The sequence below is a fragment of the Kogia breviceps genome, chromosome 9, assembly GCF_026419965.1.
Source record: "Kogia breviceps isolate mKogBre1 chromosome 9, mKogBre1 haplotype 1, whole genome shotgun sequence".
Lineage (NCBI taxonomy): Eukaryota > Metazoa > Chordata > Mammalia > Artiodactyla > Physeteridae > Kogia > Kogia breviceps.
In genome coordinates, this window is record NC_081318.1 from 12220513 (window position 1) to 12238682 (window position 18170).

General features: G+C 47.0%; 1 pseudogene and 1 gene segment (V, D, J or C); both read right to left on the reverse strand.

Annotated features, from left to right (window-relative positions):
- The window catches only part of LOC131762178 (T cell receptor beta constant 1-like), a 169299-nt gene that overhangs the window by 140472 nt on the left and 10657 nt on the right, over positions 1-18170 (reverse strand).
- Positions 7753-12788, reverse strand: LOC131762971 (probable non-functional T cell receptor beta variable 7-3; annotated as a pseudogene).

The following is an 18170-nucleotide window of genomic DNA, read 5'->3' on the forward strand; positions in this document are numbered from 1 at the left end:
TAACTTTTCTTTTGTAGTGTAAGAGAGTTTCCAGTAATCGGTACCTTTACTCAAATTTCAGACTGTCACTCTTTTGAAAATTTTCCAGTCTGGTAAGTTTGAGGTCGTAACTTACTGTTTCAGTTTGCAATAGTTTGATTCTAAGTAAGGCTGAGAATGTATTCACATGCTTAGTGAGAATTCATGTTACCTAGAATTACCTAGATTAAGTACTGCCATTTTTACTGGGTTGTCTTTTCCTTATTAAGTAATAAGAATTATTTACTCATTTTTGATACTAACTCTAATAGACAAGGTCAGCTATGCTACAGAAAATAAAACAAACCCTAAAATCCCAGTGGTTTAACTCTAGAACATTCTATTCCCCGTGGCCATGAAGTCCAGTGTGGCATGAACAGCTTCTTTCTGTGGTTGTCCACCAAATTATGATCCAGGGAGCCAGGCTGCTTCCACAGTTTAATTAGCCAGACTCTACTGGGTACCTTCCAAGTTCCCCAAAGCATGGCAAAAGAGAGTTGAAGCGTGCCCATGCAGAAAGAAGCTAATACAGCAGGTCTGAGACTGCGGTGTCTAGAAAGCCTGCTTGCAAGTCTGGCCTTTGGCTGGCATCCGGGAACTTGGCTGGTGAACAGCTATCTATATTGATAGAAAGTTTTCTTGAGAAGAGTGTTTCACTGTGCCTGGACCATTGGTGTGAACAACATAGTTTAGACTGAACACTGGATTTCCTTCTGGGAGACTAGATCTTCCATTCGTAATAGGCAGTGGGTGCCTATGGGATCAGCTCCCCGTAAAACCTTGGGCACTGAGTCCTCAGTGGGCTCCCTTGGCAGAAACGTCATACCCACGTTGCTGCATTTTTCTCGCTGGGGGAAGTGTGAGCTCTGTGTGAGCCCTCCCAGGAGGAAGAGAGCGTAACAAAGCCAGTGTATGGATGGATTCTTCTAGACTCCATGTCTTTTTCCCTTATGATCTGCCACTGAATATCTCCTTGGTCACTAATAAATCTTAGCCATGCCTACAACTCTATGCCATATCCCGTGAGTCTTTTAGCAAAGATCCAAATGGGAGGATACTTGGAGGTCCCATCACAGCGCCACAGAACGTTATAAAGGACACGGCTTGAAACTGGCTTACATAATTTTCACGCACATCCCATTGTTCAGAACCTAGTCTTAGGTTCCCAACCCTCCAACTATAGTGATGTTGGAATCACATCGGAGCCACAGGAATTTGCTGAGCACGAACCGTCTCTGTCACACTGATTCTTTATCATCTGTCTGCAGTCTTCATGTCTTTTCCCAGTCTGTGGCTTACCTTTTCATTTTTTACAGTGTGTTCTGACATACAAGAGTTTAATAATTGAATGCAACCCACGTTATAAATATTTTCTTTGTAGTTTGTGTTCTTTTGTGTCTCCATTAAAAACATACAAACCCTTCCTCAGATGAATGCCCCAGAATATTTTTTCTTAATTTCTCCTAGTAAAATTTAATTTTGCTCTTCACAATTAAGATTAAGTATACCTGAAATCGATTTTCATGTAAAGAATGAAGTAGGGCTTCCCTGGTGGCGCAGTGGTTGAGAATCCGCCTGCCGATGCAGGGGACACGGGTTCGTGCCCCGGTCCGGGAAGATCCCACGTGCCGCGGAGCGGCTGGGCCCGTGAGCCATGGCCGCTGAGCCTGTGCGTCCGGAGCCTGTGCTCTGCAACGGGAGGGGCCACGGCAGTGAGAGACCCGCGTACCGCAAAAAACAAAACAAAACAAAAAAAGAATGAAGTAGAGAGTTAGAAAGAAGAGGGAGGGATATATGTTTAGTGTGAGAAAAACAGCCTACAGAAAAGATCTTAGGGTGGCAAAGAACATGGCACAGAAGAGGAAAAAACTAAATGTGGACACATGTGGCTGGAGCAGGGAAAGTCAGGGGAAACTTGTGCAAGACAATGGTGAGGGACAGACAGAAGGCAAACATTATAGGACCTTGTAGGGCTATTGCCCAGTAGAAGAAAGGCAGCCAGGAACAGAGACCATGTGAGTGAAAATTTCTTTTTTTCTTTAATATTTATTTATTTATTTCTGGCTGCGTCGTGTCTTGGTTGCGGCACGTGGGATCTTTCGCTGCGGCACATGGCTCTCTAGCTGTGGCGCACAGGCTTAGCTGCTCTGCGGCATGTGGGATCTTAGTTCCCTGACCACAGATTGAACCCGTGTCCTTTGCATTAGAAGGCAGATTCTTAACCTCTGGACCACCAGGGAAATCCCAGTGAGTGAAGGTTTCTGACTTGTAAGGTGAAGGATAGTAGAGGGTGGGGTAGGCAGTAGATGAAGACGTCACAAAGCTCACAGGGGAGAGAAGGATGTGGGCCTTTGAGCTCATCAAGGGGATCTTCATGTATCTCAACTAAAGATGCATTTTCCTTCCTGCAGTCAGAGGGGACCTCAGAAGAGAGAACCAGCTAGCTATAGTGTTGAGTTGACCTGCAGTCGGGCTAAGACTGGCATGGGGCCGACTTCAGCACTGACAGTCACACTTCCCGCTGCGGTCCAGGCCGCATGCTGGCAAGAACTCTGTGCCTGTGATGGAGACAGGGGCTTCTGAGGGTTTGGGCCAGACCTCACGTGTGCAGGTGGCCCTCAGTCTTTCTAACTACACTTTATGTGCAGAGAGGAAGCAGCTGTGCAGTGCTGTGGGGTCACTGCTGGCACAGAAGTACACAGATGTGCGGGAGGGGATGACAGACTCCAGGATCAGGGGGAAATCCTCTGTATTTGATCTCGAGACGTTGTACCCATCAGGGATTTCTCCTTTCTCAATGTTGCCAGCACCATAGGAGTAATAGATCAGCCTCAGCCCATGTCCCAGGTCTTGTCGGTACCAGTACATATACTCATGGCTATCAGTCTGGTGACATTTCAGAGTCACTGTCTCTCCTGTCACTGGGATCTTGTATCTTGGTTCCTGGGTGATCCCGGCCTCCACAGGTCCTGTGATAGACAGAGCTGATGTTGTCATCCCAAGAGGAAGGCTAGTATTGAGGTCTTGAGAATTCCAGGGACGGGAGCCCACCTGTACTCACCTGCCCACACGAGATAAAGAGCCATGCAGAAGAAGAGCCTGGTGACCATTTCCAGTCCTGGACAGAAGCTCATGTCATCCAGTTTTGTTTTGGGGAAATAGAACTTGGGTTCTTGGGAAATCCTTGGCCGTCCAGTGGTTAGGACTCAGCACTTTCACTGCCGTGGTGTGCCTGGGTTCTATCCCTGGTCCGGAAACTAAGCTCCCACAAGCCTCGAGGCCCCACCAAAACAAAAACTTGGGCTCTCAGTAACTCAATGATGTCACTGTCCTTGACACATGCTTGAGCTGCAGAGCTCAGCTGCCACAGCCCTTCCCACAGGAACAAGTCAATAATATATGTAAAGTTGAACAGCTCAGAACAGGAAGAATTAGTAAGTCTGCTTTAAAAAGAAATCTTATGTCTCTACGCTTTTCCCCTGCCTTTTAGTAAGGAAATTTTTTCTTCTCTGTATAATAAAATTCCTTATTTGGACGCTGTTAAAATTTTTCATATTTCTGTAGACGAAGAAATATTCTCATGGCAGTCCTGATACTTTTGTGACTTCTCTGCTCAAAATTTTACTAGTTTTTTTCCCTTTGCCTAAACTCTGGATAATTGACTATCAGCCAACAGTGATCTTTTCATTTAAAAAGAACTACCTGATATCCAGAATGCTTTCAGTCTCAAGGTCAAAGTCATTGGAATTTGAAGAATTGTTTACATTGGGAGCCCCACTATCTGTGCTCAGGTCTCTATATCCTTGGGGGTAAGGGTCCTCCCTTCTTTTCCCCCCCCCCGAGGAGGCCATGGAGGACTAGACCACTTACCCCTGTGACCGTGCTTTCTATGAAAAAGAAAGGAGGCGCATTAGCAGTGTGGATGAGAGACCCATGCAGAGGTACACATGCGTGATGCCTCCAGGGTCACAGGGAAATGTTCTGTCTCCATTTGAAAGGTCTCATACACACCGAATGAGAGAATATTGATTGAATCATATTTTATTATATTGAATCATAAATTGCTGGAGTGCAAGACTTAGAGCTAGACAATATCAGGGCATACTGTCATTTCAAACATAGGTCATGTGAGTGGGTGTGGCTCCCCTGTTTCTGTGATTATATATCTCCGTGTTATCTGGATGGGTAATTCCTATAATCACACAATAGTGAGAAAGGATATGGAATGCAAAATCAGAGACAAGAAGAAGGCTGATGTAGCACTGCATGGAAATGCTTGTGACTGGGGTCTGGCAAACCTGGGGAAGGGCTTTCCCATCTATGCCCAGAACCCACATTGTCCCAGGGACCAAGAGCCTCACAGCAAAGCAGCCTACTGACTGTGGCTGGGTGTGTGCAAAAAAAAGGGAGTTTTTCAGCTAAGACTCACATTCTTTGGGGTAGGGTGCATGGAGTCCTAGAAAGCTAAGGATTGTTCTCATGATAAGGTATGATCTACCTATAATATTAATATTCTCAACAATATGCTAATTTGTTCAGGGAAATAAGTATTTACCAGGAATATTTCCTTTTTATTTTTAAATTAATTAATTATCAAGTCACAAATTTGGTGTTGCTGAAAACATACACCTCATCTGGAAGCTTTGTCTGTTTTTTGGTTTTTAGTTTTGTTTGTTTTGTTTTTGCACTGGTGTTTCTAGGCACCCGGAACAGCGTAGAACAGTACCTACACATGGTAAGTAGTGAAGAATAGACTGGCCAGGAAGTCAGTGAAGAATAAAATAACTTCAGGCCTTCTCAGTTGCACAGAAACTTTCCAAGACTTAAAAAATTTTTTTTCTATTCTCTTTTTCAAAGAGCACCCTAACATTTGATAAGGTTTAGGCCGCACCAAAACCTGGATCTACTCTGCATTCAATAAGTGTTTGTTGAATGACTGAAGAAAAAAAATGATTGAGTCCAGGCCGACTCTACTTTCGTAAACATAACTCTAGTCTATTCAGTTGCAAATATCAGTAGGTTCAGAGCTTAAAGGGAGAAAGACCATGTAAGTCTGTTGGGAATTCAAAATAAACCAAAATGAATTGCGATTCATTCCTATATGTTATATAAGACTTTTTGAATGACTGAATGGCAGTACGAAGAAAAGAAAAATGGTGGTCTCTTCCAAAGAGAAGGGTCTTCTTATTTATTTATTTACTTACTTATTTATATTTGGCTGCATTGGGTCTTCGTTGCTGTGCGTGGGCTTTCTCTAGTTGCAGTGAGCGGGGGCTACTCTTCGTTGTGATACATGGCTTCTCATTGCAGTGGCTTCTCTTGTTGCAGAGCATGGGCTCTAGGCATGTGGGTTTCAGTAGCTGTGGTACACGGGCTCCGTAGTTGTGGCTCATGGGCTCTAGAGCGCAGGCTCAGTAGTTGTGGCGCACGGGCTTAGTTGTTCCACGGCATGTGGGATCTTCCCGGGCCAGGGCTCGAACCCGTGTCCCCTACATTGGCAGGTGGATTCTTAACCACTGCACCACCAGGGAAGCCCGAGAAGGGTCTTCTGATGTGGCATCATTCCATCACTGTCAGAGAGCAGGGAGAATGAAGCAGGGAAGGAGAAAACCAGGATAAGGCACCATAGAGAAGTTGTGCTGGGGCAACAGGAGATGGATTCCATTGGGACCTTCTGAGAAGCCCAGGAAATACCTCTCTGAACTATTCCTGAATGCTGACTCCGGAGCTTTCGTCCCCTGGCTCCTGTCCCACAAGGAGCTTTAGTACCCCTTCAGCTCTGGCTGCCCTGTATACGGGCTAAGGGGGCTCCTATGACATCACGGAAGACCCTGGGGCAGAAAGCAGAGGGACCCCCAGCATGCATGGGATGGGGAGCTGTCAGCATGGGGCAAATGGACGTAGGCTTGCACGTAACCCTTAACTGCAGCCAAGGATGAAATCAGAGGTGGGCTGAGGATGCGATGGAAAGCCCTAGAGGCTCCTTGACGGCCACTCTTCAAGTGAAAGTGTCCCTTCTCCTAGCAAATCTTTCGCGTGACTACTAATGGCAAAGAAGCCGGAATTTTCTGGAAGCACCACACCTTCTTGCATATCAGACTTAATATCAAACAGGAAGGGCTGTCCTGGGTCCCATTTTCATTTTCCCTTAAGAGGCAACTCTTTGTAGTTAGTTTCACATAATAAATTATCAGACGACTGTATTTGCATTTCAGATGACTTTGTGTCTGGAACACAGGTGACTCAGGCAAAAGTAATCCGTGCCTTTGATTCCAGAATTGCACAGTCAGTAACCGTGCTAGACCAGAGTTGTGTCAGAGAGTGAACAGGTAACTAAGATTTCTTAAGCCTGTACTTTGTATTACGCAATTTGTTTCATTTTCTTGCATAAAACCTCTGCAAAACAGGTATCATTGGTCTCAGTTTACAAATGGGAAAACTCAGCCAAATCTTTTCCAAGTCACCGGCTCCAGGCAGGTCGGAATAGTCCAGGGCAAAACAGACCAAGGTCTCTGAAGTCAGAACCCTTTTCTCTTTAGCCTCCCAGGTGAAAGATGTTGTGATGATAATTTGTGTCAGAGTCAGTGTTTCTGAAAGGGACTTTGGGGTCAATGTCCCGATTCTGGAGATGTCTACCTCTACCAAAACGCAGAAGGGGATCGAAAGAGTGGGTGGGTTTGAGCCCCGCTTCTATTTGTGAGCTGTGCCTGCTTTAGCAAGTTATCTAAACTCTCCAGCAATCAGTTTTTTCACCCGTAACGTGGATACAGTGCTCGATCTCAGGTGGTTCTTAAGAAAACTAATCAAAATAACATACTTTAAGTATACGGCACAGAGAAAATGAACGATAAATAAAGGAATTTTCTATAACTTCAACTAAAAAGAGTAGAATGAAAGCAGTCTGCATTCACTAGTAAACTTGTGCCCACCGTCTGTGAATGGCTACACCGTGCATTTAAGAGCTGTGACCCTCCGCTGTTTTCTGCAGTTACTGACCTGAGCGGAAGTAGCAATTTCAAATTTTTTGATTGAAAGTGGTCAGACCGAGAGACAGCTGTAGCCTTCGGGGACCCGCCCTCCTCCAAATCCACAATGGGACATCATGGTCCAACTCCATATGGAACTATGACAGAACAAACACATTCCCTGGCTTGAAGTCATGTGTCCTAGAAGCTGGCAGGCTGTAAGCTTAGAGTAACAGCACACCATGATGTATGACCTTCCACTACAGCTCAGCCAGTCTTGAGATGGAAGAGACAGTGCTCTGCTACATCTTATTGACCAAGGCCCGGGAAACCCCATGGAATTTTAGGAGAATACTGATTTTGGAAGTATGAAGATGTAGGTTGGATCCTGCCTCTGATACTTTAGATAGAAAATATCTGGAAAGTCCATGACCGCCAGCTTGCTGTCTATAATACAGTGTACTGAGAACTTTCTCATCTACAGAGTGGACATAGCCATGTCTATCTTACATTAAAACACAGAGTGAATACCTCCGCTCTAGCACAGAGGAGGCGTTCCTGCCGTTTGCTAGGACTGGTGAGGATATTCAGGGAGCCTGGGGCTTGAATATTCAGGAGTGCTCTGGCTTGAGCTCAGCAGGGCAGAGAGAGCGTTAGAAAAGAACTAGAAACAGCCCTGGGACGTAGCTAAGGCCCCCCTCCCTCTCCGCATTATATGTGAAGCTGGGACAGGAAGGTTGGGGTACAGAAACCCAGGAACTCTGCAGGGCTATGCTGAGCTGCAGGCACAGAGGTACGGGGCTGAGTCTCCCAGATCCGAGGAGCTCATGTTCAGCTCAGAGATATGGTCACTGAATTGCTGAGCTGAGACGTGATCAGGGATGTTTCCTTTGTCTCTCTGTGACTTTCCATGATACTAAGGAGGACGGGGGGGGCCATGTCCCAGAGCCTGCTACTACCAGTGTACACTGCTGTGTCCGGAGATCCGATAGCAGTTCAGAATGGTCTCTCCCCACTGTCTCTGATTAGGTGTCTTGGGACTGGATGATTCTCAGCATCCACTGAGCCCATGGAGGAAAGGGAAAGAAGCTGGATACCTAGCACAGGAAGGGGTCTGATACTAGCAACAGTCAAGGCTTTGGGGTCCAGTGCTGTCCCACCCCAGCTCAGGACTCATCTGCCCCCGGAGACAGCGGGCCACACAGCCAAGAAGCCGAGTGCCCCAGGCGACTCAGGCAGTACGGAAACTGGTCTTCTCCCTACTCAGGGCTCTGGTTTCCAGGGTGAGAGAGCAGATGTTTGATCCTCCCTTTTCCCTGTATGGAGGGCTTACCTGTGATGTCACTGTTGTGATGTCCCTGTCCTTGTGGGCTCCCGCAGGCGCCCTGCACCCCCCAGACAGGCTCAGCTGATCCAGGCCTTCCCGTCCTGCCTCGTCACCCATGGAGCAGGTGGGGCTGTGTGTGCTGAGCTAGGCTGTGCAGGGTTGGGCCAGGTGATTCACCCTCACTGCTTCTCTATTGCCCCAGGGCAGGAGCTCCTTTCTCTACACCTGTCTTGGATTATCCAGGCTCCCCCACTGAAGCCCCATCACACTTCACTAAATGTGGCCTCCCAGAGAGGCCTTTACACCCAGCCAGGCGGCGTTCATGGTTCTCTGCTGGGCCAAACACACCTGCATGTTTGTTAATGCGAGAAGACTATGATCAGCTCTTCAAACGCCAACACTGACTCTGATTCATCAAATAATCTCCCTGACGCAGGGATCAAGCCAGGACTCTCTCGCCCTTAGCCCCGCCCCCTCCTCCTCTCCCGCCCCCTCTCCCTCCCCCTCCCGGACGCTGCCGACAGAGGCTCGCTCAGTGGATCCACAGCGCCCTCAAGTGGCCAGTTGTGCAGTAGCGCAATTGCCAGAGCCCAGGCAGGCCGAGTACTACCTAAATTAGGATCGAAATCCGGATCCACCAGGACATGCAGGGCACAGGTCTTGCTGATTTGCTCTTTATCTGTCACGGGCTCACCCTTAGCACGTGGTAGTGAGGGAGGCATGAAGTAAAGATTTTTCCAAGAGGGAATAAAAATTCTAAACCTCATCAATTAGTGTTCTAGGAAAGGGGATACGGGCCAGTTGCCATTTGCCCTGTGAAGGGGTGGGACCTCGGGCAAAGCTTTCTCTTTAACCAAAGATAATTCCTGGAGAGACTGACAGCGGAGTTCTATCAGCCAAAACATCTTCCAAGCAGCCAGGGAAAGAAGCCCATCAAGTCCTTGAAGAGGAAACTGCCTCCTTACATATCTTCTCTTATCTGAATATCCTGTTCAAATTTTTTAAACATTTATTTATTTTATGTATTTATTTTTGGCTGCATTGGGTCATTGTATTGGGTCTTAGTATCTTTTGACAAACACAATTTTTAAAATTTTGATAAAGAATAATTTAATTCTTTTTAAAATTAGAACATTTTTCATCCTCTTTTAGAAATATTTGCCTACTACAGGTCACGAAGAGAATTTGCTGTGTTTTCTTTCAGACTTTTTTTTTTTTTTTTTGCGGTACGCGGGCCTCTCACTGCTGTGGCCTCTCCCGTTGCGGAGCACAGGCTCCGGACGCGCAGGCTCGGCGGCCACGGCTCACGGGCCCAGCCGCTCCGCGGCACGTGGGATCCTCCCGGACCGGGGCACGAACCCGCGTCCCCTGCATCGGCAGGCGGACTCTCAACCACTGCGCCACCAGGGAAGCCCTCTTTCAGACTCTTTGTACTTCAGAAGCTTTATAGATCATTGGAAATGTTGCTCCAACTCATTAATTTTTGGTTTTGGCAAGGGTCAGCAAGCCTTTTCTGTAAAGAGTCAGATAGTAACTATGTTTGCTTTTGTGCACCCCATGCAGTTTCTGCCAGAACTACTCAACTCTGCCATCGCAGTGCAAAAGCAGCCAGAGGCAATACGTAGATGACTGAGCTTAGTTTAGTCCACCAAAACTTTACTTACAGATACTGAAATCTGAATTTTGTATAATTATCACCTGGCACAAAATGTTATTCTTTTTAATTTTTAACCATTTAAAAATGTAAAAACCGTCGTTAGCTTCTCGGCCACATTTGGCCTCTGGGCCTTCATTTGCCAAGTCCTGGTTCATGGACTGAGATAAAAATTGAGATTCAGGGCTTTCCTGGTGGCGCAGTGGTTGAGAGTCCGCCTGCCGATGCAGGGGTCACGGGTTCGTGCCCCGGTCCGCAAGAGATCCCACATGCCGCGGAGCGGCTGGGCCCGTGGGCCATGGCCGCTGAGCCTGTGCGTCCGGAGCCTGTGCTCCGCAACGGGAGAGGCCGCAACGGTGAGAGGCCCGCGTATCACAAAAAAAAAAAAAAAAAAAAAAAAAAAAAAAAAAATTGAGATTCATTATTTCTCCACATGGATATATATATATATATATATTTTCCAGCACCATTTGTTGAAAAGATTATTTTTCCCCTCTTTATGCTACTTTTAGTGTTTGACCTAGGGATTACAATGTGCATCTTTAACTTATCATGGTCTATCTGTAAAAATATTCTATTAACCATAGGTTTTCCATAAATGCTTTTTATTAGGAAGTTTCCAGTTATTCCTAATTTGCTAATTGTGTTTTTATCAGGAATGGATGTTGGACTTTATCAAAATTTTTTTGAGGGCTTCCCTGGGGGCTCAGTGGTTGAGCGTCCGCCTGCCGATGCAGGGGACGCGGGTTCGTGCCCCGGTCCGGGAAGATCCCACGTGCCGCGGAGCGGCTGGGCCCGTGAGCCGTGGCCGCTGCGCCTGCACGTCCGGAGCCTGTGCTCCGCAACGGGAGGGGCCACAGCAGTGAGAGGCCCGCGTACCAAAAAAAAAAAAAAAAAAAAAAAAAAATTTTGAGCATCTGTAGAGATGATCATATGGTTTTCCTTTTATAGTATTTGATATGATAAATTGTAAAGCTATAGTAAATAAGGCAGAGTGCTATTTGTGTAGGAACTGACAAAACAGACTAACACATATGCAGTGACTGATACACGACGAAAGTGAGATCACAAAGCAGTGAGGAAAGTTACTCTTCAACAAATAATATTGGGTCAACTGGGTCACTACATGGAGAACCCTAAGCTGACGTCTTCCTCATTTCACATACAAAGAACTCCAGCTGAATTACAGATCTTAATGTAAAAGTTTAAAATATAAAGAATGTAGAAGGGGGCTTCCCTGGTGGCGCAGTGGTTGAGAGTCCCCCTGCTGATGCAGGGGACACGGGTTCGTGCCCCGGTCCGGGAAGATCCCACATGCCGCGGAGCGGCTGGGCCCGTGAGCCGTGGCCGCTGAGCCTGCGTGTCTGGAGCCTGTGCTCCGCAACGGGAGAGGCCACAGCAGTGAGAGGCCCGCGTATCGCAAAAAAAAAAAAAAAAAAAAAAAAGAATGTAGAAGGAAATATAAGAAAACACGATCATTTTGAAATGGCAAAGATTTCCTAATCTAGACACCAAAATACAAACCAAAGAGGGGGGGAAATGGACTGATTTTGGATTAAGAAGTTCTCCTCATCAAAGGACACAACTAAGAGAGTGAAAATGTGACCCAAAGAGTGTGTGTGTGTGCATGTGTGTGTGTGCCGGGTGGAAGGTTCACATACCTTGCTAGGAGGAGTGTAAGTTGGGAACCTCAAAGAATCCTGAATGGATGATATAACTCTTATTCCAGTCTTCTTTGAAGTACTCCCCTTTAACACCTTCTCAAGTGGGGTGACCTTTTATGAAAGCCAAACTGAGTTTCTGTTTGAAAAATAGAGAAGAAAATTAGACACAAAATGACAGCAGGATTGTCAAGGAGTAAAAAAGCAATATATGGACATACATTATTAGCGTGCGTTATTGTGGATGACAGTTCCCTGTGGATAATTTATTTCGGTGGCAACTGTTGCTAAGGATTCTAATTTATTTATTTTTAAGGTTGGCAGCTACAGATGCCTTACCAGTGTTCTGCTCTGGCTGGCCCACATCTGGGCATTGTGTGGGCTGAGTTGGTGACGTTCCGTATGAGGAGTTTATTATAAATGTGCTGAAACTAAATAGTCCTACAAGAGGATGCTTCACTCTACCTGGGACTGTGGTCTGATATTCAACCCCAGTTATAGAATCTTGAACTGTACAAAGGAATCTCAGAAACCCAGATGCTCTAGTCTTTCAGAGGTGGTTTTCCAACTTCCTACTATCAGAACAGCTGAGGCCCCACACCCACGTATCCCCCCGCTGAGGGAAGAGTGGGGTAAGTCCTTTGTATGGGGATTTCTGGGAGCTGCGAGGAGAGGTGAGCACGTGGGTGTTTGTGAACAGGAAGGAGGTGACGGTGCCGTGCTGTGGCTGAGCTGCTGGCCCAGAGATACACGGCCGAGTCCCCCAGCTCTGCAGGCTGGATCTTCAGACGGGAGGTACGAGCCCTCGGGCCTCTCAGCGGTGAACCAATCACTAGGCATCCCCGATGCGTCTGGTGCCCCTTTTCTCTGAAAATAAGTCAGAAACTCCGGGCCCTGCCCCAGCATCTGTCAGTACCAGTAAAAGACTTGGTGACCAGAAATTGAGAACTACAGCCTGGCCCCTCCCTGTGACCCTGTGCCTGAGGGACTGGGACAGTCCAGCTCCTGTGTGACCTGTGGGGACAGTAAGGAAGAAAATAATTGTAATCATCACATACACACACATACACACACACACACACACAGAACTGCTTGGTTTGCTGAGGACTCACCTGCCCCCAGGAGACAGAGGGTTTCGCCCAGCAGAGGAGCCTGGAGCCCATGGCAGGGTCAGGGCAGCAGTGGGAAGTTCATCAGCTCAGGGGCCTTGTGGGCCTGGGTGGAGGAGGGGCGTCCTTGTCCCCACTGGCCGTTCCCATGGTGACATCCCTGAGCCTCAGGATTGATTAAGTATATCTAAGATGTCTGCAATGCGGAGATGCCCCATTCTATTATGTACCATTAAGAAAGAAAAAAATGACTGTCAGTCATCATCAGAAACAATAAAAGGGGAAAACTTGTGAGGCATAGAATTAATGAGAAATGGAACTTCAGAAGTGGGTTGAAATAGGCTCTGATTCTGTTAGGACCTTTGCTGTCACCCCAGGGTCCCGGGGTCTGAATCCCAGACTCCCTACCTGGCCTCCTTGCTTCTCTCCTTCTTTTCTCATCATCAGCTGGACATTTCCACCTGGATGCTTCAATAGCACTTCACATTTGAGGTAGGAAATGCTGATTTTATCAACTCCAACTGAGCCTCCTATTTCTGACCTCGTTCCTGCGTTCGCCTGGTCCTATGCATGATCTGGGCAGGAGCGGGCTGTGTGTGTTGGGGGCGCGGGGAGGCTGGATGCTGTGATCACCATGTCTTTGTCCCAAAGGCAGTCTGAACTCACAGCTCTGGGCAAGGGATGAAACGGCGCTGCTGGTGTGTACCGATCTAAGTTCAAATCTTCTAGTAATTCTGGAGGTTACAACGAAAACAGTTCCCTTTATTAATTCATGAATCTCCATACAGTTTTTGTCCTCAACTCCCCATCGTGGCGCCTCCTGTGTTTCTAAGTCACTTCTAAAATAAATAAAAGTTACAGAACCTTACCTTGAGGAGTCAGAACTATTTTACCTTTAACATTTGGGGGAGAGTCATACAATAAAAACGCGGTGGGGGGGTTGAACTGATCCTTGGGACTCCTAACAGGCTGCATTATGAGTAATTCATTTCTCATGTTCACTCCTAGGCTAACTCTCAAAACCTGATTGGTGGCCCCCTTCAGAAAAGGAACAAGACTCGCCATCTTTTCCAGAAGAAGATGGGATTCCTCCAACCTGATTAAGCAGGAAAATTGACCTATTTCCAGCCCCTGAGAGTGTCCTTGGGCACTGCCTGATTTATTACTGTGCCCCATTGAACAGGTAAACTGTGGCCTCCAGCCTCACCACTTCTCTCTTGGTCACCAGCCTTCACAGGGAGAAGGAGCAGTACAGCTGGTAACTTCACATTTGAAATAAATTATCCCATTTCCACCCCCTTAAAAAGCAAAACTGATCGGAACCAGCTTGGAGTTTAGTTAACACTGTGTTCCTCTACATTTCACATGTGTGAAGCGACCACTTAGTTGCCTCTCTCCCCCCCTTTCTCATTTTAATAATAGCTTCTCACGAATGTCCCTTCCCTAAATCACATTCGTATCTGTGATGCATCTTGGGATTGGAATAATTTGCTCAAATCTCAGCTCTTCTGGGGGCTAAGCCCTGATCAGCCACCTCTAGAACTTCTCTTCTGCCAATATCATGATGCTCTTACCTGCAGTGGTGTAGGACGCACACGGACCCTCCTACCTGCAGACTGAAAACCCCCAGGCTCCCAGGGGGCCCCACACAGATGTAAACAGACTGTCTTTGGAATCTGGTTCCACCATTTATCAACTCTGAGACCACGCACGAGGCCGTTAACCTACCTGTCCATCCCCGTTATGCGATATGAAGCAGCTAAAAGAAGCAAGTTAGATCTCTATCTACCGATCTGAAAAAATAAAGCCCAAAGTAGACTAAGAGAAAAAAGCATGCAAGTTGCAGTTAATGTGTACAGGTGGCCCCGCTTTTGTAGGGGTATTTGGGTAGACAGGTTTGCATGAGCATAGAGGAGAAGGTAAGAAACACACCCTTAAAGGTGGGAATGGATAGGGGTGTGTTTGGAGAGGGAGGAGGATTATTAACATTTAACATTTTCCTTATACATTGTTGATGCTTTTTTATTATAAAACATAGCTTAGCACTATATACAAGGCATGGAAGCAACCCAAGTGCCCACCAACAGATGAATGGATAAAGAAGATGTGGCATATATATATATATGCCACATTATATAATTGTATATATTATACAATATTCCATTGTATATATACAATGTGTATATATAATGGGTATAAATGCCCATTTTTAAAAAATAAGCCAAGGATGAAGGAGCACATCTGCCTGTGCACATGGATGGCCCCTGACCGGTGAACTGGGTAAGCGGTGAGGTCGATGGTGACTTCAGTTTGTGTTGACTGTGGATTAATGTGGCTTATGCCTCTGTAAGAACGGCCACCACCGGGAGTGGAGGCTCTGACCCCTCATTCTGGAACAAGCCTTGAATAATCCCCTTATTTGAAAAGGAAGTTAAATGAGCGCCTCCTAGTGCCTGCATTTTCAAACTCAATCAACATAAGTTATACTTTCACAGGCTCTAGAAACGCTCATCTTCTACTTCTCATTCAAGTGGCAGTATTGTTCATCCCAGTGTCGGTTGTGACGTTATTCCAGTGTTCATCAAGAGCTCACGGCTCTCTCAAACGGGTGAGGGATGCTGTCCCCAGGGAACATGTTCTAACTCCAGTCTTTCTAAGGTTTGACTCTTTGAAATAAGTAGTCTATTTTTGGTCTTCACTGCCTAAGGAGATGGAGCTGCATTCGTCTCTAAAGCACTGATGTGAATCATTCAGGCAAAACCGGGGCTTTGGTCTATCCTTGGGCCATGCTAGGCAATTGTATATTTGATTATTTCCGCCCAGAAAGACTCACACAATTCTTCAAGGACCAATGCATGGCCTCTCTCTATAAATGGAGCCTTTGCTGTCACAGGCAGCATTTCCGAAATGCCCGAGGAGGGAGAGCTGGAAAGGGCACTGCCCTTCACCCTGCCCCACAGGCAGGGCGTGGGCTGAAGCTGGGGTTTGGGGGTGAGAGACCCTAAGCTCTGTGTCTCTGGCGTTGCCCAACGATCCACGGAAGTGGACATCTACGACACGGTTCAGTGTATCAGGCCTCGTGGCCTCTAATGTATCCAAGAGGGATCTGTGCCTTGGGAAGACTTTCCCTCACATGAGAGAGAAGCCGTTCTTGTTTCCTTCTCCATCAACTCTTAATACTCGTTTTTGACATTCTGTTTCTGATCATTCCACCAGTGATGAGGTAGCCCACGTTTGGGAGACTCCAAAATCCATGGGCCTTTAATCCAAAATCCATGGGCCTCGAAGGAAGAGACAAGTTGAGCAAGCAGATGGGAAGACACAAAACTGCAGAAAGCCTTGGGACCCAGGTACACGAGGCCACGATAGGGATTTCTCTTCTGCTTCCAGGACTCACCTGATCTCAGGAGACAGAGGGATGGAAGGTCCCCATCGATGCAGCCAGACTTCTGGGATAGCCTACGCGGGAACCAGGTGGCCTTCCATCATTCATTCTTTCCCTAAAGACTGTCCACTGGTACCTGGACAGCTACTGCTGGTGCTGGAAGTAACACAGGGAACAAAAACATCCATGGCCACTACAATGTGTGATTACTTATAGAGAGTGAAAGGGGTTTCTGTTAGTCACATAAATTCATGTAAAATGACAACTGTGCTAGATGTTACCGAATGAATAGTATAAGCTATGAGCCCTTATAACAAAGGGACCTGAGCTAGTAATATCGAGAGGGGATGCTTTTCTAAGAAGGTGATGGTCAAGCTGAGCTCTGGAGCAAAGAGAACAAAAGAGGAGAGACGCGTGTTGGCAGAGAGACAGAGCCTGGGAGCGGGAAAGCCCTCCGGAGGGAGGAGCAGGACGCACAGGAGGAATGGGCTGAACTGAAGCCAGGAGGCTTGAAGCAGAGGTGAGGGCTCAGGGGTAGGGCAAGGGCAGCCAGGAGTGGACACAACATGGATAAAAGCTTATGACTGAAATGAACACGGTGTGGGAGAGAGAGACCCGTAAAAGTCCAGCAGAGAAAAGAATATGGACCTGTGGCATCAAGGCCGTCTGTTTGTATCCAATTTCAAGCACAGTTTCCTTCCTGCAAGCAGCTGGGTAGGAAGAATTCCTCTCAAAGTCCAGAGGTGTAGCAGCTCTGACGGCAGAGCCGCAGAGGAGGGGCCATGGAAGAGAAGGCTGAGTCCCCTCAAATCGTGATGCTGGCGCAGCTGACACTGACCTGAGAGGACTCCCAGCACAGGGCTCACGGCCTCTGAGGGTCCCCCGCTAGGAGGACATTTTTGGCTGCGAGAGAAAGTCACAGACCCATTGGGAGATTCCTCTCTTGTGCAGGCTGTACTGTATCTGTCTGAGCCCCAGTTTCAAGTTCCGTTGATACACGTTACCTGAGGACAACGATCACGGACATCTCGATGTCATTCTCTGTCGTGTCCTTTTTATCTTGAGGTCTGGGGAGTTCCAGCATCCATGACATCTGTGATTGAAGGAAGCCGAAACTGGAGATGATACCAAAGAAGGACCCCAATGCGTTAGACACGAGGAGAGGCTTCGTTAGAGCTTGGCGAGCCCAGGGAAGGGCTTTGGAGGACCCGCCTGCCCCAACTTGTCTGTTGGGGAGACAAGACATAGCTCTCAGTGGTGTCACTGATGCAACCAATCAGTGATGTCACTGTCCTACCAGCCAGTGACTCCTTCATCTACCCTCTGCCCCTCCCCCACCCTCTACCGCCCCTCAAATGACAGCCATAAACCTTCACTCCCATGGTCCCTGCTCCTGGCTGCCTTTCTTCTATGGGGCAATAGCCCTACAAGGTCCTATGTTTTTTGTCCCCCACCTGTCTCTTCACCATCAGCTCTGCTCTCCCTGTACCAGGCATACCTACCTACATTCAGTTTTTTCCACGTATGCACTGTGTTCTTTTCCCACCTAGGGGTCTTTTTACAGGCTAGCCCTTCTTCACTGAGCTATATCCCTTCCCTATAGTCCCAGATCTCTACTTCATTCCTTACATGATAATATATTTCAGGTATATTTCATTCTTACTCATGAAAAGTAAAATTTAAATTTTACGCAAATAAATTAAGAAAAATATTTCCAGGTACTTATTTGAGGGAGAATTTGTTTGGTTGAGACTCAAAGAAAACTATAATGTCAGTTGCATTAAATTCTTGTCCATCAAAACACACTGTAAAAAATTGAAAAACGTAAGCTACAGACTGAAAAAAGGTGTGAGGGCTGCCTACAAATGATAATGAATCAGTGTGAAATCATATGTTCCTCAGTGTTGCCAAGGAGGAGGCCATAGTAACAACCATGACGATGTGTGAGCTTTCCACTGCTGTCCAGCGGGACACACGAAGACACGGCCAGGCCTCTGTTCTCTCTGACAGGGGTGCAGAGGCTAATGATGCAGCAGCTGGTCTGTGGAGGA